At 35.1% G+C, this 23425-nt stretch overlaps 1 protein-coding gene across 1 annotated transcript in view; it reads right to left on the bottom strand.

Annotated features, from left to right (window-relative positions):
• Window positions 1-23425, bottom strand: part of LOC310898178 (uncharacterized protein) — a 331267-nt gene that overhangs the window by 238988 nt on the left and 68854 nt on the right. The window contains exons 7-9 of the mRNA XM_083832738.1: window positions 18586-18715; window positions 11468-11635; window positions 3296-3391 (exon numbers count right to left, since the gene is read on the bottom strand). The gene's annotated coding sequence lies outside the window, so the exon portion shown is untranslated. The remainder of the gene's footprint in view (window positions 1-3295; window positions 3392-11467; window positions 11636-18585; window positions 18716-23425) is intronic.

Raw genomic sequence — 23425 nt, 5'->3', positions numbered from 1 at the left:
CAACAAGGCCAAGTGGAAGGTCCTGCATCTGGGCCAGGGCAATCCTAAGCACAGACATAGGCCAGGTGGAGAATGGATTGAGAACAGCTCTAAAGACAAGGACTTGGGGTTGCTGGTTGATGAGAAGCTCAACATGAGCTGGCAATGTGCAAACACAGCCCAGAAAGCCAACTGTATCCTAGGCTGCATCAAAAGAAATGTGGCCAGCAGGTCGAGGGAAGTGATTCTCTCCCTCTACTCTGTTCTCATGAAACCCCACCTGGAGTCCTGCCCTCAGTTCTGGAGCTCCCATCACAAGAAAGATGTGGACATATTAGAACGAGTCCAGAGGAGCACCACAAACATGATCAAAGGACTGGAGCATCTCTCCTATGAAGAGAGGTTGAGGGAGTTGGGGTTGTTCAGCCTGAAAAAGAGATGGCTCTGCGGAGACCTCATTGAAGCCTTCCAGTACCTAAAGGGGGCCTACAGAAAAGCAGGAAAGTGACTCTTTGTCAGCGAGTGTAGTGATAGGACAAGGAATAATGGTTTTCTAAAAAAAAGAAAAAAAGAAGAAAAAAAAAAAGGTAGATTTAGATTAGATATTAAGAGGAAATTCTTCACTATGAGGGTAGTGAAGCACTGGAACAGGTAACCGAGACAAAGTTGTGGATGTCTCATTCCTTTGAAGTGTTTATGGCCTGGTTGGATAGGGCTTTAAGCAACCTGGCCTAGACAAAGGTGGCAGGGGGTCTCTCTATGACAGAGCTGGTCTGAGAAATAGCCTGTAGCCTAGTGAACGTGGTTTAGACATCACTAGTAGAAAGCCACCACTTTACACTGACCTGATAGTGTCAGGTATCCAGACTCATTGCCTTAGGCAGGCTGATTTTTTCTTGTTTTAGCTGTGAAAACGAAGTAACTGCTCCTAATGTGTTTTAGTTCAGCAACGTCAATACCAAATGCAGTCAGTAGAGATCTAACAAAGCTCCACAGCCACACAGTAGCTAGCAGGCCTTTCTGTTAACTGGAACTAGGGAAGGCTGTTGTGTTACTTTTTTGAACTGGTGAAGAGTGTCAAACTTAGTTCAATGACAAAAGTAAGCCCTGTGCTAGAAAACAGAAAAATATCCCCAAGCAGATGCAGTCTGATGAGAAAGAAACATTTAATGTGAGCTGTACTTTTCATGGGGGAGGACTCAAATTTCTGATGATGGCCTGTCATCTTCTCCCCAGCTATGCACTTCTCCTCCAGGGCAACTGAAAGCCAAGGGCCAAGGAGTGTTTTGGGTGTTTAGCATAACACTAGGGGAAAAGGGGCACGTTCGAGGATGTTCACGTATATGCTGGTCTTACTTGTCATCTTAAGTGTTGCAACTGGACTAATAATAGTAAATGCTGTACTATTATTTTTTTTATTAGACCATTAATTGAACTTCACATTTAAGCTGTTTCCTTTTTTGCCTGTAAAAGGATTTTAAACATTACAACTTCATCAACCTGATTGTGCCACTGTAATCTTGAAAAGATTACTCAATTTGACTATTTTTGTTTTACTTTCTCTAGGGTAATAGGAAAATATGACAATACAAAATACTTTGTCTTTACGAAACAGAAAAAGTTAAAGAAGAAACAAGGTTTCTAAACACTGCACTAATAAAAATAAAATTAATTAATCTTATCAAAATTACATAGAAATAACATGCCCATTCAGTTTCTCAATAGGTTTCACATCTGAAATATAACATGGGTAATAAGTTGAGAAAGCAGTATATTGTGTTATCTATGTCATTACATCATGGCATAACAAAGCAATGTTGTGCCTTTGACAAATGCTACAACAGAGATGTCCATAATGCATTTTAAAATGTAATCTTAAAGGAGGCATGTGAGAGGAAAAGCAAGGGAGGGGGGTTTTGATTTATTTCATCTTTTACACAACACATTTTACTATATGGCTTTCTATAAAAGAGTGATTTGTCAAATGTAGATACATGGACTTAGTGGAAAATTCTGTATTTTGGACTTATTTAAAACAAAAACAAAAACCCTACTTTTAGGAGACCTAAGTAGCCATCAGCTTCTCTTACAACACTTAGATAATACACTTTTCTAAGAATACATAGATTGCATATGTATAAATTGTAAAAAAAAAAAAAAAAAGACAACTCATTTTATTGTTCATTTAGTAAGAACTATTGTAAGTGATTAAAAATAAAATAAATATACATACAAAACCACAAACAAACAAAAAAAAACAGTACCCTGACCGAAATGGTATTTCAGATCATTCTATCCTTGAATTCTTCTAAATTAGGCTAAGAAACAGTTGCATACTCTAAGGAGGTCAGTATGATAGACATTGTCAACGGATGCCTATCAGGTTAAACTCTAGGCAAAATAAAGTTAAAACTGCCATTTTCTTCTAAAATCAAGTCTGACTACACAGAGAAACTTCATGACTACTGCCTATATGTTTGACTTCTAATATTCATCTTGTTTCCAAGATGAACACCCTGACCAAAAGGCTTTAAGCTGATTTACCAGAGAGAAGGTATAAACTGATTCCCTTAAAGTTATTCTACTGTAAGTAAAATAATTCAAGCTTCAGTGGGTGAAAAAGGAAGTATAAACAAAACTGGTCAGGGATTTCTTTAATGGAGTGGGATGAAAAGCTTCAGGTCCTAAAACAATGAAAATTTTGTACTTCACCTACTGTTCAAGAGTACTGACAGCAGAAATAATCCAATAAGGATTTTACCTAGATTTCCATTATATAAGAATATAAACAAAGTAAAAAATAGCATTTCTCTGGAGATTTTTACAGAGAAAGTGAAAAGGAGATAAAGTCACTCAGATCTATCACACAGTGCCTCTCTCAGATGCAGATGTACATAAGGGTTTATGGCCAAAGGTTCAGTTCTAAATCAGCTCTGGCTAGCTACTGGTACTAAGTGTTTTAATAAAAGTTGCTTAGAAGGCCAGAGAAATGCAGTAACTTAACTACGTGACGCAGCTTTGACTGTTAAACTTCTGCTATTTACTGCTCTTTAGCTTTTGGCAGATATCTTTCTCATTTCTTCACAGAATCACAGAATTGTCTAGGTTGGAAGAGACCTCCAAGATCACCTAGTCCAACCTCTGACCTAACACTAACAAGTCCTTCACTAAACCATATCACTAAGATATTCTTGGTACATCTTTTTGTTTGCTGTATTTACCATGTTATTTCCTAGGACATGTCTCTCATAGAACAGCACTAGGCATTCCCTGTAAGAGGATTTATTGTGTCATACCAAAGAAAACAAAGTAATACCTTCTCCATTGTACAGAAGGAAGAAATCCCAGTGTCATTCAGAGAAGGGTCCGGACTAGAGTACCTCTTGAATCTCTTCCAAACTGCATGGCAGACCTGGAAGAGCACAAAATAAATTCTGTTTCCTTCAAATGGAAATACCAGGAAGAATGATTGATGTTCATCTAGTTGTCACATGGAGTTACAATGTACATAGACCCAGATGTGGGAATTTACCACAATGCTCCTGTGACCCGCATTTAGAGTATGTGACAAACTCCAAGTGAACTCTGCTGATGATTTCATTCCAGTTAGTAATACTACAATCTTATAGCTTACTTTCAAATGTATTCCATTTCTTCTAACACAGTGAATTGTGCCAAGCTCAATTCAACAGTTTATGAGTCTCAAAATAGGGATGTGCTATGTATCTCCAATGAGGTCAAATTATTCAAATGTATCTGAACAGGAACAAGCATTTGAGCTGCATTTCTCAGACTCTCAGCAGCAGTTTTTTCCTTTATTGCCAGTTTATGTCAAAGACATATGGTTTGGAAGAAGTAGCTCTCTTAGGAATACTTTTGCTTTCAACAAGAATTAAAACTGCATTTCTTCTTCAAACTATTTCAAGGCTTTGATGTCTTAGACGAGACGCAGCATTCTTTCATCTTGACATTCAGTAAAGGAAAGCATGTTTTTATTTATTTATTTAAATATATTCAGAAATAGCTGAGGTTAATTTAATTAGTTATCATTACTGTCTTGACATTCATACTCAAAGGTCATACTTTCCCAGCAGTAGTGGTATGTATATTATTTAAACTGAAAATAAAATTTAAAAAAAACCACTCCCCTCTTTTGAGATTATCAACTGCAGCTATATTCTCCATTTTAAAATGCATAAAAGATGTAAAAGAGAAGTTAGGCCTCAATTTGTCCCTCTAGTAGGTTCAATCAGCAGTAGTGGCTGCAAAGATTTATTTTTCATCATTTGAACTGTAGGCATGCAGCCAAACATGGTTGAAAAAGGGGGGATTATAACCCAATTTAGCTAATGGAGATAGGTCTATCTTAGACCCTATCATCACTCTGCATTATTTTCAACTCTGTCAACACCATCAGCCTGCATTCCTGGTATGGTCTCTGTGCAACAAGGCAGAGAGCAGAGCTCTATAGAAAGTTTGACTAGGCTATCTTGTCTTACTCTAGATCACTTGAGGATCCACAAAGTAGTGATAATTCTCCCCTGCAGATTTCTAGAATATACACAATACTAAGCATACAGCATTTGATTCTTTGACATATTTTTCCACATAGTAATTGGGCAGTCTGTCTAAATGTGAAACAAAATGCTTTCCTGAGTTGGTATTGCCAGGTCCAACTTTAATATAATCTACAATCACATAGTATGTTTGTTTTGAAACTGTATTTAACCAGAATATAATCCTTTGTTTAAAACAGGGTAATCCAGAGTATTGAAACACTACCCCAATGATTCATAGTTTTAAGTAACTCTGAAAACAATTACTAAAAAAGTTCAACAGTAGGTGTCAAAATTAATTTTAGTAGCATAGCCTAGTGGTCTGTTTCGGAGTAAAGAAAACATGATCCTCAGAGTCTTTGTCAAATTAATTGCCCAGATGTCTAAATATGGACATATAATGATAGCCTTCCATTAAAAAAAAAAATAATACAATTATATACAGCAAAAATATTGACTATTCTTGTTCAGTATGCACAGAAAAGAAAGGAAATCCTTGTCTAAATTTTAAAATGCTTCCAGTTTAAAGATGTAAAGTGCTTAAAATTGAAAGATCTTACATTTCAATTATTTTATACGTATTCAAAGGAATTTCTTCTAAAAGAAGCTAAAATGTTGAGCTAAAAATTTGTGTGCGAAGTTTGAGGAGTAATTTTAAAACATACATGTGAAATCTCATCATTGAACTGGTTGACATAATTTTCTCCTAATACATATTCTTCCCTCCTTTTAACATAAACTTAATATTCTTACAAGCACAGCCCTAACAAGGATTCCTTTCACTGCAGTTTAATTTTCAGTAACCAAAGAAATATTCAGTAGTATTGTCATTCCAAATCAGCAAATTCGGCTGTAAATTAAAGAATCAAAACTGTTCAGAGAAAATAATCTGTGTCCTACCTTAAACAAAGACTTATCAATTTATTTCCATATTTGATCATCTCCCATTTCTGAGTATAGCATTCCATCTACGTCTAATCAGAAAATTAAATTTTAACAGATTGAGATGATATATCCCAAAGTATTCAAAGATAAAAGCAATGAACAGCTCTTTTAGATCCAGTTTAGATCTATGCAACTTAATCTGGATCATTAAAAAGAGAAAGAATTAAATTACAACCAGTAGAATCAGTAAGTGATAGTTTATGAAAATGCAATGAAACATCAAGGGTATATAGGAAGCTGAGTTAATAATTGAGTATACGCCATAATGTATTAGATAAGAGCCTTGCGGATCTACTTTCACAATTCAAATACTTTGTAAAAATAAGATTTTTTTTCCAATTTTCATTATTTTTCATTCATTAGAAAATAAGTAATCTCATTTTAAGGCAAAAAATGGTGTTATTTCACTGAAACTTTATAATTTTCTTTTTATACCCATCACTGGCAACCATAGAAAATATACACATTCATTTGAAAGGCACCTCACCATAAAAAAAATGCTCTAAGATGTTAATGTAATCTTGAAATGGATTCATGTTGAAAATCAGAAGATCACCTCCTAAGACTTCTTAACTGCCTCCATCATAATTACAAACCTGTTGCATGTCCGAACAAAGAAATAGAAAGAATAACAGACAGTACATGGAAGCATGAACAGGCCTGGAGCAATAGGAGAAAAAATGAAAAAATAAAAATCAAAGTGTTTGTGACATCTAATTGCATGTACCTAAGTAAACATTTTACATTTTCTGGTCTGACTGTACTTCTTAGTGTTAGCAGCATTGGTTTTATTACCAGAAACACTTATGTTTTTACTGGAATTTTGTGACAGTGGTAGAAAATGTTCATTGGAATAAATAGAGAGTTGGCCCTTAGTAAAGTGTGTCCATGATGTCTGGGTAAACTTGGCATTTCTTAAAGGAAGCGCTGACACCTGAACTAGGATGAAGCCCTTACATTTTTATGACTTGCTCACGTGAAACACCTCTGTCTTGCCTGAAGATACAAAATACCTTCCTCATTTCCTTCTTTATTTCTTCTCTTGCATATGTGATTTCTGACAGTGATAATGTGTGTTTATATCTTGAAGAGAATCTGACCAGAGGTATTTCTTATGGATTTCTGATTATTAAGCCACATTTTATCAACAATTTCTATGCTTGCGCCTGTGATCCAATTCACTTTCAGGACATGGAAAGAGCCCTCAGTCCTCTCCCCTACGCTTTCCTGATCTGTCAGCCCTAGATAACGAATGCATTCGTGTGAGTGGCACTGATACCCATTGGCATCTTTCCAAATAATTTTAGGTTCTCAAATTCTCATCACACTGACTGATCTTTGAACATTCAGCTTTTGCATGAGTGGCGATTTCCAGTATCACAAGAAGACTGACAGCCTTACTGCTTGTCATCATGCAGTACAGTAGCTGACTGCCCCTGGATAAGGTGACCTGAGGCTTCCCAGTTTGACTAAGCTAGTGTCTGGTCCTGTTTGCTTTTTCAGGATTGTCCTACTGCCATGGTAGGGCTTACTGGGATACAAAAACATCCTTGGTTTTATTCTCCCTCAGCCATTGCATGTCACATTGTTTTATTGACTTGAACCTTGTCATATCTGTCCAAGCTTGTCACCACACATTTGTAGCTCTGATCACTGTAGCAAATCTCAGATACAGCTTTTTCTTGCAAACTCAAATTAGTTTATGCTATTTTTCCCATTTTACAACAATGCAGTGAAATCAGGAGCAGACATCATGACTGCACTGAAATGCAGAATTTAAAAATAAATCAAGATCAAAAGAGGTAATGGTATGAAAAGGAAAACAGTAAACAAATCAGTGTTATACATGCTCTTTGCAATGATCACTTCTTTCAAAGCTGAATGTACCTAAGTGCACATATTTTTGCACATATATTACAGGACTAGCAAACAGAAAATTCAAGATGACAAATTAATTGTAAAGCCCACGGCTTTGTCCTGCACAAAGCACCCACTCTGTCCTCCCTTTAATCTAACCAAACTGTAGAACTGGAGGACAAAATTCTACTTTTAGCTAAGAAATACATCTTCCTTTCTCCTTGATTTCTCTTTCAGACTAAGACTTAGTACATGCTTATACTGCTATTGATCTCCTCAAAGCAGACAAAGAAAGAAGGTTGTTGTTCTTGCCTCTGATTTCTTTTTATTTGATTTTAGAGGAGCTCATTTGAAAAGGCTTTATTTTTCATTTCTATTTTTCCATTTGTAAATTTAAGCAACTATTTTCCATCTTTCTCCTTTCAAAATGACAAGACTTTGACAGTAACTGCTAAGACTGTATGATTCATCATATTTAACTATGTTCCCCCTGAGAAACCAAAATAAGGTTTTGCATACAGCCATTTTCAACTTTGAGCGGTCAGTGAAGAGACAGTGCAATCAAGATTTTCTAGAATATACAGCCTACACAGCCAGATTTTCTTATATTATTTCATTGTAGATCGTGCATCTCAAGGATGCTGCCTAAATAAAGCACACTTCTGCAGCGCTCCTTAGGCAGTGCTCTTTCAAAGTAGCCTGAAGACCTCAGCACACTAATCTGTATAAGTCAAAAGAAAAAAAAAAGTATTCATATTTATCCTTTTAATCACTTTTCCCCAACTACTTTGGCAACAACAACAGTGCATAACGTATTAATTCATGCATTGTTTCAGTGCCATTCCTGTGCAGAAACTATATTTACACAGCTTTTCTGTCAAAGTCCATTTGTGATTTGATGCCATAGAAAATTATTCTGTTTCCACTTAAACCTGCATGTGTCATACAAAACAAAAATATTTATAGAATACCAGCTCGCTAAAACTAGGACAGGCATCTGCATTGCCAAAATAATAATTAAAACAAAACAAAAAGCATTTTTAACTACCTGCTTTGGCATAAGTGATGTATAGAACATTAATTCCAAAAAAGCCGAATCTGACATAGCTGGCAACTGGCCATGCAAGTTGGAATGGCTGTTTGTGACCCTGTTGCCAGTTGGCTACCTCTATTATATTAAAATGCAATTGTCTGTAAGAAGCATCTTTCAGTCTTCTCCAAGGGAAAAAAAAAATAGTATCCTAACGCATTTTTCTGAAGTATCCAGTGACAATTTTGAAAACTCTTATTTTACCAAAATAAAACGCTGGCTTTAGAATCTGACTGCTTATTTATGGACATATATGGAAAATCAGAAGAAATGTAAATTTAAGAGTCCTAGCAGAGTTGGACTGAGCATGCTGAATGTAAATTTGAGGTATATGTTTGTGTACATCTATATAGATATACAGATACACATGTGAGTGGGTTACTATCATGTTAAAGGGGGACTTAGAGTCTAACACTTGCCTGTTTCAAAGCCCTTAAGGACTTTCACTGAGACAGTTTTGCAAAGGTGAAAGTATTTAATAAGGTGACCGATATATTCAGAATCACCATTGATAAATACACTTAATGCTAGCTATATAATACTGCTAATATATGACGATAGTACTAGCAAAATGCTGTCCTGGGTATGTCTCATGAAAGGCTGAAGGCCCAGAGCTTACCAAGAAGGCATCCGTGTCTTGGTTGAGGAGGAGCACAGACCAGCTACTGCCTCTTCTGGGTTTCCAGTTTCTTCTTCCTCTCCCCCCAGCCCTTCTTTTTTCCTCATTTTAACCTTGTTTTGTTTCTTCCTAACGCTAACTACTTCTCTCTTTTTATTTATTTTATTTTTTTTACACTAACTCCTAACGCTTTTTTATATCCTAACATTACCCGTTAAGTAAGGATTACCCTGGGGTGACATTTAGCATGATTTGGGTGAAGAGTTGAATAATATAGTCATATATGTTTAGCAAGTACTTCATTGAGCTCATTATCATATTCAGTGTGTTAATTTTAATATTCATTTTACACTCAGGCACCATGGCCCTCAAGATTCTGTTCTACCACCAGAACAGGGCTGTCCTGCCAACACAAGACTCCCTCCTTCAGAAACCTCTCATACCAAGCTTGTGGACCTCCATCCACAAAGTTTGTGTAAGTGATAAACAAGAACAAGCTGCTCAACTTCCCTTTGCCTAAGGCTGGTGCTTATCAGTGAGGCTAACAAGCCTGAATATTCTCCACAGTTAATTAAGTAGATGTTTAGCTGTTTATTTACCATTTCAATAATACTTTTGGAGTCAAAAACACTGATAACGAAAATATAAATTATATTGTGGTGTTTCTTCATGTAAAAGTAAAATCAAGGAGAAAGGTTAAAGGTCTCAGAAAGAACCCCAAAGAACTGTGGCCTCAAAACAGATATGCAGAAGTTTGGAGATTGGCTAAGCGTACTGTACTCATCTGTTTGGGGCTATTTCTGGAGAAAAGAAAACAGAAGCTGTGGGTGTAATTACCCAGTTTTAACATAAGTTTTTAACTTTGACAGTTGAAGTTACTCTTTCTCAAATAAAGCTTAATGTAATAGTCAAACAGTGAATAAACAGTAGATTTTATTAGAATAGTTACTATTCATTAAAATATCAAATGAACAGATTAATTTTTTCACACCTGTTTTCTCATCATGCTAACATAACACATACAGGCAATAGGATATAGTAATATGTTTTATAATTTCCCTTTATTAAAGAGTAAACAAATCATGACTCAAAATACTTCATGGTTGGTTGGTTTGTTTGCTTAATGTATATTCTGGAAGCGCCACACACAGGAAAATATAAATTGTGACTATATTTTTACTCCACAAAGTAAATTATGTGGCTTTTGTCTGCATAATTTTCCCCTTAAAACAGACAGAATAATTACTGTTGGCTTAGTTTTAGAGACTTCAAATGTGAAGAGAGCTATAACTCACATAAAACTAATACAAAATAAAGTGCATAAAATCAATCTGATTTATTTCTTTAGCAAAAAACACTTTTTTGGGGGAAAAGTCACAAAAATAAAGAGAATCTTTCACTGAATTAAATTCCTCCTGTCTTTTTTCATAAACCTCAAAAAACTGTTAAAATAATTCTCCTATACCTCCTTGCACGTCTGTTCATCAAAGTACAGTACAATTTCTATGGTAGGCATATAGCAATTAGAGTAGAGCAGACAATACACAGATATGGGTTTCAGCTCATATAAGAAATTCTTAGTTTCCAATAATCCTCATCTCTACGTGCCAAAAGGACACCAATAATGTAAACTTAAAATAACAGCCTGTGAAAACTTATTTTCCATCCTGAACCACAACGCGAGTAATTCTGCTATTTGGGACCCTAGAACCTTAATTTACAGATTTTTTACATATTTTTTTCCCACCATTTTTTTATTTCTTAAAATTATAGCTTTTTCACGGGAGTTGGAATAAAGCAAGTCATCATGGAGAACACGGATAATTGAGATTTATGCAGATGAAGCAGTCAAATATGTAAATTAAATGTGATGTAGCAAATGGATGTCAACGTGAATACGTACAGTCAGAAAGAAAGACAGAAAAAAAGCATAGAAGCTTTCTCCTTTTATACTGCTTCTAGAATACAAGTCCCTTGTGGCAGAAGTACTGCACAATTTTGGTCCTCAATAAATATTTATGGGAAACATTCTTTAGTTCTTGCAGTTTTGTAAGGAACATCACTTTATTTTGTACCACTGATATCCCTTTCGCACTCTGTTATCTCTCACAGGCCTAATTTCACTATTTTGCAAGGATGGTCAGCTTTAGGCAGCTGCACTATAGACCAAATTGAAGCATCAAGTTTCAAAGGACAACAGGCTTTTCCAACCTAAATACAAAGTGACAAAGTAATTCTATCAATATGCACACAACGAACTTGAGATGCATGTAAATATTTGTGAATTACTTTTACCAATAATCATATTATCGTAACCTACTTAGCATAAGACCATAGAATAGCAGTGACTCCACGAGAAAAGGGTGAGATGGGCACCATTATGGCAATAAAGACATTAGAATTTAAGGAAACTGAGCTTACCTGACATTTCTAAGAACACATTCAATTCCTCAACATGGCAAAACAGACAAGCTGTTTATGTAGAACAAGTCTGGCATTGCCACTTGGGGTAATTCTCATCATCTGGTCAGCAACCATTTCCTCTGAATGGCTTTATAAGGTGATGACAGAACTGTTGCTTCTGAAATCCTGCAACAAAAGAGCTATTGACACTCACTGAAACTTGCAGATCAGTTTAACACAGACCAAAAGAAGCATTTCCTTATAGAGTGAACAGTGGTCTGACTTACATATCCTCCTTAAATGGCATCTCTTCACAGCTACTGTCAAAGACAGAAAAAGAGGCTAGATAATTGACAGACCACTGACCTTACTCTATAAGAATTTTTTCATGTGATTACAACCTCTATATGCTGATTTTGTGGTGGGGAGTGGCTGACTGGGGATGGTATAAAGTTGTACATCAAAAATGGCACCTCCATTATGCTGGTAGCCCTTGGTTATGAACACAAGTGTCTGCACAGGTAAATCTCTATGTGCCCCAAGGCTTTCTGAAGATTCTCAGGGAAAGCAGCCTATATACTATATACCTGAAAGAGTAAATGAACCGCAATATTACAAATAATGTAAGCAAATAAATGTCCTCCATCACCGCTTATGGCAACAGAGCTAGTTTCAAAATAATTTTTAAATGGATTATCAAATTATTTGATAATTTTCCCAAAAATACAGGACATTTAACGATATATATATTTTTTTTAACTAATCAGTTCAGTTTCTGTACCTCTGTAACTAGAGAAGAGTTCCCTCTTCTCTTTAACAGAAACATCTTCACTTCAAGCTTTTGTTTTCTTTAAGTTGAGATTCAGCTGAATACTTTCCATTATTCATTTTTCTCTATATACAAAAAAAAAAGCAATTATACACTGGTGGTTACAGTTGTCTTGGTTATATTGCAGTTCAGGTATATTGTACAGTACAGCTAATGGTATCTCCTCTCTCACACAAATGTTTTCAAACAACTCTCTCTTCACTATTGTCAGTATTAAATTAGGTCTCCACTGTAGCCCTACAGAGCTGACACAGCAAAGACATTGTTTGGATTGTACCCTTCTGACACACCATCAATACCAGTTTTCTCTTAAGATTTGCCTAGAGGGTAAGTCAGTCACATAACTGGTTCCAAGAATAGGCGTAGTACTCAGCTGCCTTCTACAGCAGCTTGTAGTGGCCAGGAGGCCACCAGACTTGCCTGGGCCTAAAGAGAAAGGATTTACCATTTCATCTTGAAAAGCCTTTCTCCTGGCTTGCCCAACCCTTTTGCTGTTGCTGCTGAAAAAATCAGCATGGCTACACAGGCTGCAGTTATAGGGTAAGTCTGTTAGACATAATGCTCCTATGTTTCTTCCCTCATCGGCCTTTTTAGCAACCAAAAGCCCTGCTGTCCAAGTTTTTTTCCCCATATCCCCCAAGCTTTCTTGATTTAGACCCTCAGCTTGGGTCTTTCCCTTAGAAGTAAACAGGAATTTACTCCCTGTGCAAAATATGGACAAGGCATTAGAAACCCAAGAAAGAAAAAGTTCACTGTGTATGAGGATAAGAGGGAAAGGCAGACTGAAGGAGGAAAAGAAAAGCATACAAACACAAAAAAATAATTCCAAATGCAATTACTGTGTTGGGAGAGACTGGAAGCATTGCATACAGTTTAGATGGAGTGTACATAAATCATCTTGCATTATGAAAGATAGGAGTTAGGTACACTTTAGATATATCCTCTTGTTTCCCTCTGATGGATTTTTCTTCCATCCCTCCCTATATTCACCAGATGCAACGCTGCATGTGCTGGAAAAGGAGCTGCTAGTTATCAAATTAATCTTGAACACGTTGAGACTCCAGCCTGATTGTGGGCATGTAAAAAGGTATACATTAATTGTCCCGCACTTATCTTTTCACATTTATTACAATTTATTCTTAAATGAGCAATTTCCCTGGCAGTTTGCCACTCACCAACAATTCCCGAATAATGGTATCTGGTTGATTTTTTTGTTTGTTTTTTTTAATTTTTTATTCCACTTAATGCAAGTAAAATATAGGATCCTGAATGGCACGGTTTCATGTTATCCAGTAATTTCAGATAACACCAAATGATTAATAACTGTTGCTACAGAGTTTATGGGCATATCTAATACTGTTTTAATTTTCTCTAATTAACCTTGATGCAACTCAGAATCAGCTTCTGATTTACTGTAGCTTTCTGAATGCTTTGGGGTAGAATGAGATCAAAATGTTAACATACAGTCTAGTCTTTGGGGTAGAATGAGTGAGATCAAAATGTTAACATACATTTTAGTCTTTGAGTTGAATGAGCATTATGGCTTCAATTCTCATGTTATTTACATCAGCCTTAAACTGAATGTTATTTACTTCAGCTTTAAACTGACGTGTCCATTGTGACCACAGTTGTCTTAAAACACAGCAAATTCAGCTAAAAAGAAAACCAGGCCTGCAATGCCAAGTTAAATAATCCAACACTTGCAGTGTAAGGAATTTGCACTTTCTTTCAGAGATAGGTGGATTATTTCCAATACCTGCCGATCTCTGCTTTTAATCAGATCTCATTTCTGTACAATTATCATTTCAGGCTTCTGTTGATTGCTTTTGCTCCACATAATGAGTAGAAAGAAACACTATCTCATTGTGCAGAATATTGGATTGGTTGGTGTAATAGACTCAGTTCTATTTTTTGCCTTGCTCTTTGAAAAGTTAATTTTCTCTTTCATCAAATAACTAGCAGACTACTAATAGCATATAAGGTTTTAGAGGGATTTGCATTAAAGAATGCAGCTGAGTGCCTTATCTACTTCTGGAACCAGAGTGACATATGGATGCTGTTTTACTGTTGAATAATTAAGGTAAAGTTTAATGCTTGCTACAAGCCCCCCTTAGTGTTAAATTCATGGAATGGGAATGTGGATTAGCTCTCCCTGAAATGCAACCATAGTGTGTGGAGGAGGTGGTGGTTCTTGCACAGGCTTTGTAAGCATAAAGTTGCAAGTTCAAAGCCTCATCAAAGGAGCAGAACTCTTCATCCCAGTTTGAAACTCTGAGAAATCCTCTTTGGCATTGTATCATGTCCTTTTTCACAGTGAGCAATAAGTGCCCTGAGAGAGAGCTGAAACCATATGACAGAGAGGATGCATTTCATTTGGCGGATGATGCTTGAGACTACTTTCTGCAAAACATAGAGAGACAACAGTATAGGCCCCGTGACTAAGGTTTTCTGCAGTCAAGGTAGCAACAAAGGGACTGCTGCGCACAATCCTGTTATGTGCCCTGTTGTTTTACTTTTCAAATAATAAAGCAAAATTGCACCTGGTACACGTGGTCTCCCTCAGAGAGCAGAATCTGTGTAATACAGCCCCAACAGCTCTGAGCATTATCAGCAGTACAGATGTAGTGGGATACCCTCCAGAAAGACAGATACTGCAAGATATAGACTTAAAACATACCTAAAACAAACCTAATTTTTCCTCAAGGAAACTATTACTGCCCTATATTGATTTGAGGTATATACTACCAATTGAATGTTACCATTTTATTAAATCCTAATCCACAAGTGAGATAAAGTTCAAGGATACTCCCTCAAATGGCATTTGTAATTCACACATTGAATAACCTGATGGGTTTTGAGCAGTGTTATACCTACTTACATTCCATACCTTCTGTTTTAATTAACTTGAACACACAGCTTCAAACTGAAACTTGGAACACAGGAAAAGCACAATTCTTTATGCCCCTGAAGAATGTAAAGAGTACAATACTAAACTTATTTGGGAGTAGATTTCCTTACATCGGTCTCTCTGTCATGCCGTGGTGCCTAGTTTAGATATCTCCTGCTGCTATCCCTACATTAAATCTGAATGATTCTGTTATCTCTAGTCTACTTGCCTCTACCATAATCCTGACACTGACGCTAGGCTTCGCCTTGGTTCAATGGAACCTGAAGGAATGAAATACTGTATTTTTTCCTGGATTAACGTAACAACTATTATGTAGAAACTACATTGGAGACCTTCTCACAGTAGTTGTCTTCTTTGAATTTTACTGAAATGCACTTGTCTATATTACTTTTACTAAACGCAGTTTTTAAACCTTGACTTACTACACACAGCACTTACAATAGCCCTACCTTCTACCTATGATGAGAGCTAAGGGTCCTTCAGTGGCCCCCAGGGAAAATGACATTCCTCATTTTTTCACAGTGCAGTTTAATGGCAACTGTCCTGAAGTAACTCAAGGCAGTGTCCCCTAAGTGTCCCCTAAGGATCTCCATTCAAACTACATATATGTTATTTACTGAGCCCTGTCTATTATACAAATGAGAACACTTTTCTGAGGCATCATGCAATGATTCCAGAAATAATATGTTATTTAAATAAAAAAGTAACCAGCAATCTTAGAAAGATTAGAGGGAATTCCAATAACCTAGATGGTCCTGTCCACAACATCTGTTTTCATTGCTGCTACTCTTATACATGCATCAATGTAGTGTGGTGTAGAACTCAACTGGCACAGTAACTGTAATCTGAGAGTGGGCAGAAAGCCTACAGAAAGAAATGCAATAAACATTTGCTCACTAGAAAAACTACAAAAACATATTTTGGGAAAGTGTTTCTAGCGTTACTCTGTTTTCACACTGTGTGAGCTAGAAGTTCACATCCCAAGCACAACTGTACATTACGCCAAGACTGAATAAGAGTACAATGTCACATGAAGGAATTGTTCTGATTTTCTCAGCAACTAAATTAGTGGATACTCTTCTGAACCTAAGAAAGGAGATCATCATTCATAGCACCCTCACTCAACAGGTTAATTCTCTAGCCTTTACATTTAGAATATTCCTAACCCTCATTTAGGCTGAGATGGCTTCAGTAGTTTTAAAATATAGAGATGATAGAGACTTTCTTGATTCTGAATTGATATTCAGTTATGGTGGGAAAGGGGAAGCTGTCTGAAGCCAATGCTGCTTAGCTGTGTTAACTGTGAGTGACAGAGATCACCTAAAAGAAATCAAGCCAGGTACTCTATGTATTAAAAGAATATCTAGAAGTAAGCATTTATAAAATTATTTTAGCTGTAAGAGGCCTTACAATAAAATTATAAAGTAATATTTTGCATTCAAAAGGCCAGCAAGCATGGGACTGACACTGTCAAAATCACTTCAAAACAAATGAACACAGCTAGAATCTTTCAAAATACCAGTACTTGAAATTTATTGTCTAACTTAGGAAAGAAAATAATGAAGCTTTACTGTTCCCTTGGTATTTTCTTTCTTGCCTTCCTGAGTTTATTGACATATAAGCATTATGTTAATTTCACTCAAAAAATTTGGACTATTATTAATAATAGCAATTCAATACAAATTAAAGTTAAATTAGTTATAATTAATTAACCTTACCACTTATGTACAAGATAGTAACTGAGGCATTGATTTCTGGTTCTTAGCTTTTAATTTTCCTTTTAAAGTAATGTGCTACTCTCTATGTATTTATTTATTTAATTTTATTCTCAACTTTTACATGTTTGGAGACTATTGTCATAATAGTTTATATTATTTAAAATAATAGAATAATAATCAATGGGTGGCAGGTGTTTCATAATATTATGTTTATATGCTTGTATTTATTGCATTTTACATGCTTTTAGAGTATTAGGTAATCTTGGCATCATTTTCCCTCATTCTTTGCCTTTTTGTTTTATTTCACATAATGTTCAAATAATTTAAAAAAATGCAAAATATATGAAAAACAATATATTTTAAATGCAGAGAAATATGACTTTCATTAAATAATTTTTACAAAAGCAAACATTTTCCATTATAGGAGGAATGCATCTTGTTTTGCTCTAATGAAGAACAGTTTCTTGTATAGTACTTGCTAGAATTTTTCTGTATGAAATGTTTAATTAGAAACATAGCTTCAAAACTTTTTTTTTTTTTTTTTAAAAAAAAGCCTTACGGACTTAGAAGACCTAAGTGTTCTGAGATTACAGCTATTGCAAAAAAAGCAGGATTCATTATACAATACCTTGTTATTATTATAAGGTAAATAATACTTCTTGTTAGATGAGAATGAATCTATGAAGACAAATATATACAATATATTGTGGTACATAAAAGCGTTTAACAGCTAACTAAGCACATGACTTCCTTTTGAGATAAAGTGTGTTCTTTTGCTTAGGATTTTATTAAATGTTTTGAGTCATAATAAATGATTCTTAAAATTGATTGAGAAATACTGGAAAAGGAGTCACCAGGAAGACTGCTATTAGTTGCTCATATTATTTACCTTACCTTACCTTGAATCTGTATAAAGTCAGTGGTGGTCAATTAAATTGAATGGAAAAATTAATATTTTTTCCTAAATATTTTTCCCCCAGACTAAAAATGATAACTGCTAGACTTTCTACTGCTGAAGAAGAATTTCATATTTTCTTGGTTGCAATGAAAGTACAAAATGTTCCACAAAATGCTATGTTCTCATCGCTTTGTAAAAAAGAATTACAAATGGAATATCCCTGATTTTAGAACATGGTATCCAGGTAAAGGGTATACTGGACATTCAGTAATTCACTACACCAGTAAAACAATATCTGCTATTTTTTTATCCACATTTTACACCAAAGAAATACTTTTCAACAAGTGTTTTTCACTATTGTAGTACAAACAGTTTATCATACAGCAGCGTCTTCAGACCTAGCTGCAGCTAATGGGCTGCAAACAATGTGCTTAAAACAATGAAGTGCTCATCACAGGAAACTAAGGGCACCTACACCTTACAACAGCAGATTCAGTATTATTGCTGCTTGAATTTTAGATATCTGAGAATAAGATGTTTATTTATTCCATCACAACTGATGGAACAGAAAATAGTAGCTAGAAAATGCCTGCACACATTCAGGGAGATGTTATTGATCTCTTCCTTTTCATCAGGGACTAAAGGACATCCAGATTTGTTAGACCCTCTAAGAATTAATGATAGAGATCTCATGCCTTTTACAATACCTGGTGGGAAAGATCTTATATTACTTCCACACTGGGTGGGAAAAACTGTAAAACAACCATCTGTAAAACAGCTTACCTGAACTTCAGAGAGAAATAACTAAAGAGGGCACACAGAGATGAAGAGACCAAACATTGCCTTTGAGAAGTTACTTCAACTTCAGTGCTCGTTCAGGCTTGAATTCCTCAGGTTCGGGGTTGAATGGAAACTAGTATTAAAAGGAGAGAGAAGAAGACAGGATGTAGAACTTCTGACTTTGACCAGAGACTCCAGTGAAATCCTGATGAGGGCTTTGTTGAAACTATCATATTAAAAATAAAATAAAAATTGATTTTTACAGACTTGTAAAGTTAATAAGCTATTGTTAAAATTTCTAGTCAGCCTTCTTTAGATGTATGAATAGACACTACCAACAACAACTGTGGAAAGCCTGTGTAGTGCCTGTTAGAAAACAGGATGAGAACTGATTTCAGGTATTAAAAACAGGTCCAACTGGCTCTAAAAAGCTATTTAATTCCTTTAAAGCTCCTTCAAGTACCTTCCTAGGTACTTCATTCAATGGATAGACTATTTCCTTTCTGTTCAATAATATATCTCATTATGATAACATAGCACAAAATACTGTTGAAAAACATTTACAAAAATTAATTATGTTATGATAATTATGATATTGTCTTGATATTATTTCTTTCTATTTTCTGCTAATGGAACATAACAGACAAAGTTTCCAGTAGACTTAATTCATCTAGTAGGCTTGTGTCATTCTCTGTATTCACTAGAAAATTAAAATAAAAAGCATGGCATTATGACAAAATAAGGAAAACAGAGGCAAAACTTATCTATACATCAATGTTTTCACTGTAAGTAACACGACTTAATGCCTGTAACACCAAGAAGTTTATGGCTTTTAAAGTAATTCGTTAAACTCAGCATATGTAAAATGAGTATTTGCCATTTTGCTATTAGTCTTGCATATGTAAGTATACAGTCTTGCTTTAAAATAGTTAATTGCTAAATTTAGTAAATTTAGCTGTTAACTATTTAGGAAAAAAGCTTTTCACGTTTCACTTTTATTTTATTTTTTATTTGGAAGATTTGTTATATCTATTACATTTCTCTAGGAAATACTCAAATAAGACCGAGCAGTTTTCATATCATTAATTTTCTCTAAACACATTTTCAGTGTTTTTATGTGATGTTAATAAAAGCTGAAATACTAGTTTTCAGAAATCTTATGGCTGACACAACCTATAAAGATGTCGATTCCAAGTGACAGTCAACACATTGCAGGATGAAACCATATGTCTACAGAAAACAAACAATCAAAAAAAAAAAAACACCAGAAAGGAGTTTATCAAAACAAAATCTTTCTAAGAAATGTACCCAATTTACTAATAGCTATTGGCTATTGACTGTCTTTACCTAAATTCAGTCAGGTCAGACAGACTTAAGTATTATAACTCAGTTTTAGTATTCAGCAAACCAGATACTATCTTATGACAGAACCAGCTGTCACCACTGTGTGACTTTTCAATAACAGTGAACATTTTCCAAATATAACTGTGTTAATGACTATGCTTATCAAGATAAAGCCTAAAGAGACAAGCTAAAAACGAAAGAAACAAACAACAAAGACAACACATTCCAGTACTCTAGACAGGAAAAGATAGAATTATTACAGTGAAAGTTAACTGATTTATTATAAGCAAAATATTTTCCTAACAGTAAATAGTATTTTCTGAAATTGTACTACTACTTCCTTTCTGAGCAAAACAATTAGAAAGATGAAGGCCAAAACGTTAGACTATGTTTTAATGTGTTTCTGTATTACACTTTCATTCTACACTGTACCTACTTATTCAAGGCTCCGTATGGTATTTGATCTCCAGGTAGGACAGAACAGCCTCATCATTTTCAACTCCAAGGAAAAATGCTGGTCTTTATGCATGAAAAAGACCACAAATTCAAATTCAAGCTCTTTTCCAGGCTGCTAATAAGTATTACATTTTATCATTATAGATAACCTAAACAGCATTCCTATGAGTTTAAAGAAATGTGTAGCACAGTTTTTAAAAGGATATATCAGAAGACTGCAAACACTGGCCCCAAGCCAGTGATGTCACAAAGACTTAATTGCTATTTACAGTGTCTTACAACAGCAATGTATTAACAATAGCTGCATCTTGGCTACATATTAATTCTGGAAGCTTTCTAGCTTTTATTTCTAGAAAAAAAAAGTCTAGAAATAGCCTCAGTATCTGGTTTATATTTAACTAGTAAGCAAGTGAGACAGGCATAAAATGTGCATTTCATGTGCTTTAGCAATTGTTCAACCTAAAGAATTAATAATCTACTTCATTTGTTCAAATGAGAAAGGTATACACTTTGAATCTGTATGTTTTGATATCCGTGATCAACCCCATGAGGCCCAAATTGTTGATTTTGGTCTGGAAGTGCATCCTCATTTTAAAGATTAAAGTTGTTGAACAGCTTTAAAATAGAGAACTTCACAAGTGCTTACTGAACTAAATACGATTTTGTTCAAATGGCACAAATAAAGAAAGCTTTCAAATTTGTGGAAGACTATTGCAAAGTAGATTGCTTTGAGCATGAAGTCAGGATAAAATGCTTGTTTTAGCTACTTTATTATATGCTTTAATGAAGCTTAACTAGAAAAATTCACACCAAGATCCTTTTAGTCTCTTCAGTATTTATACAGAGGAAGTTAAGAGACTGATTGCTAATAATATATAGCTGCTACCATTTGCAGTGTATGCAATGTATTATGTTCTCAAATGAACCAAAATAACAATGAACACTATTTATTAAATAAATAAGGAGCTTAGCTCATTCTGTTTGTGTAGAACCTCTGATAGATAAAGAGGCAAAGTGCTGTAACCCAGCACTTCCCATATTCAAGCCTCCTTCTAGATTACATGCAACTTTTCCAAAGCTGAACCCCTTGGCTAGGCCCATTCTAGTTATCTGCATTTTCTATACAGATGATCCCTTTGTTTCCAGTGAAGATTAGAGAACTTTATGAACTATGATGCCTCATGAGAAATGTTTTGCCAGTATTTTGTCTGAGCACTTTTATCGCTTCTATCCTTTTACAAAGACTTTTAAAACATGGCAGGCAGCTGTGAAAGGGGAGGTTGTTATTCCTGTGAAAAGTCACCCAAAATTTGACAAAAGAGTAAAGCTTAAAATCAATGTTCGTGAGGGAGCTGGGTGAAATTATTCACTGGTATACTATTACAGACTTTGCTATAATTTCTTCTTCAGTTCAGTAATACCTTTAGTGTATATCAATCTGGTATATTCTTTAGACCCAAACTCAATTTTTATTTTTATTTTTTTTAATCTAGTTCAGTTGTTAACTCCAAGCATTGCCCTCTTTCTTCACACCCATAATTAAATATCTAGATTTTTAGAGCACCCAACTGCTGCTTGTTATTACAAGGAAATTAAAATCACTCTTCACCAGAGACAACTATGAGGTAAATATTCACGTGTTATTATACTGTCATTTAGAATAAGGACTTATCCTACCAGAAGTAAAACTTCCAAACAACTGAGTGAATTAAAATACAGCCAGTAAACTTTTGAAATTACAGGATATCTAGTTCCTATTCATCCGTTTCTGACTGTCATTTCCTAGTAAAAGCTGTACTGAGTGATATTTGTGCAGTCTGCATGAGACCATGAAATCAAAGCTTAGTGCATCATACATCAGGTGCGATGCTTTCACATAAATGTATTCCTTCCACTGAAGCACATCTTCATAGATCTTTCAACCATGGAGTATGTTCCAGATGGAGTGGAGGTTTCCAAGATAAGGCAATAACTTTTCTGGTTAATAATAAAGTAATGTGTAGATGAAAGGTGTCCCCCCCCCCCCCCCCCCCCGCCTTCCACATATGATTCATTACTCTTTTGCAAGTGAAGCTATCATTCTTATGACCCCAACACAACAACAATATTTCATAAAGTGTGACACTCATGACATTAGCAATCTTTACTTTTTCTGCCCTTGAAGACTGTTATTTTTTGTACATCTGTGGTATGGTTATTTATTTATTTATTTATTTAAAGTAAACTGGTATTATGAAAGTAAATTTCTGTTGATTTTTACAACATATAATTATTATTTTCAATTTTCTATTATTTTCAAATCAAAATTTCATGGTTTTCCACAAAGAGCATAACACCATATTCCTAACAAAACAGGCAAAATAGATTCCTTCATGCCTTTTTTATTTTACCTGGAGTTTTCTAACTTAGATTGTCATTATAAAACTAAATAAATTAAAACAACAAGCAAAAAATAATCAATTTTCTTTACCTGATAAATTGTAAGAATTTGGCCAGATTGCATAATTTATAATTCCAGTTTAAATCTGTTATTGTCCTCTGTTACTAAGTTACAGAGCCACACAAATGAGTAATTATTCAAGCAAGACTCAAACTTCTACAGTAAGACTTCATTTTATCATCTGAATTTTAATACCAGCAACCCCTTACTTAGTTTCTACCTAAAATGTACACTTCATAGCACCTGAAAACTCATTTGACTATCTCTTGAATGTCTACAGTTTTGCTTCTACAAATACTCAGGCACGACTTGTGTTTTTTGTTCCCAACACCAGCTTAGCTTCTATATTGTGTTTTTCCCAGTAGATCAAGGAGCTAGGTATTTCTCTGATATATCTCAGGTTCTGAGTAGTGATTCTCAGAATATAACTGATGGAGTTGATTTTTCAAAAGACGAATTAGTTAGATGTTCTCAGGTTTCAGGTACCGAAAGGAAAATTGGTTTGGACACCATCAGAGATACAGGTTTGACACCTAAAAGAATGGGAATGGATCTACTACTTCATCTTCCTTTCCAAGGAGTATACACATATTCCAGGTACAT

The sequence above is a fragment of the Anser anser genome (genome assembly GCF_964211835.1).
Source record: "Anser anser genome assembly, chromosome: 4".
NCBI classification, from domain to species: Eukaryota; Metazoa; Chordata; class Aves; order Anseriformes; family Anatidae; genus Anser; species Anser anser.
Note: the sequence above shows the minus strand (reverse complement) of the source record. Positions and strands in the feature narration are given on the sequence as shown.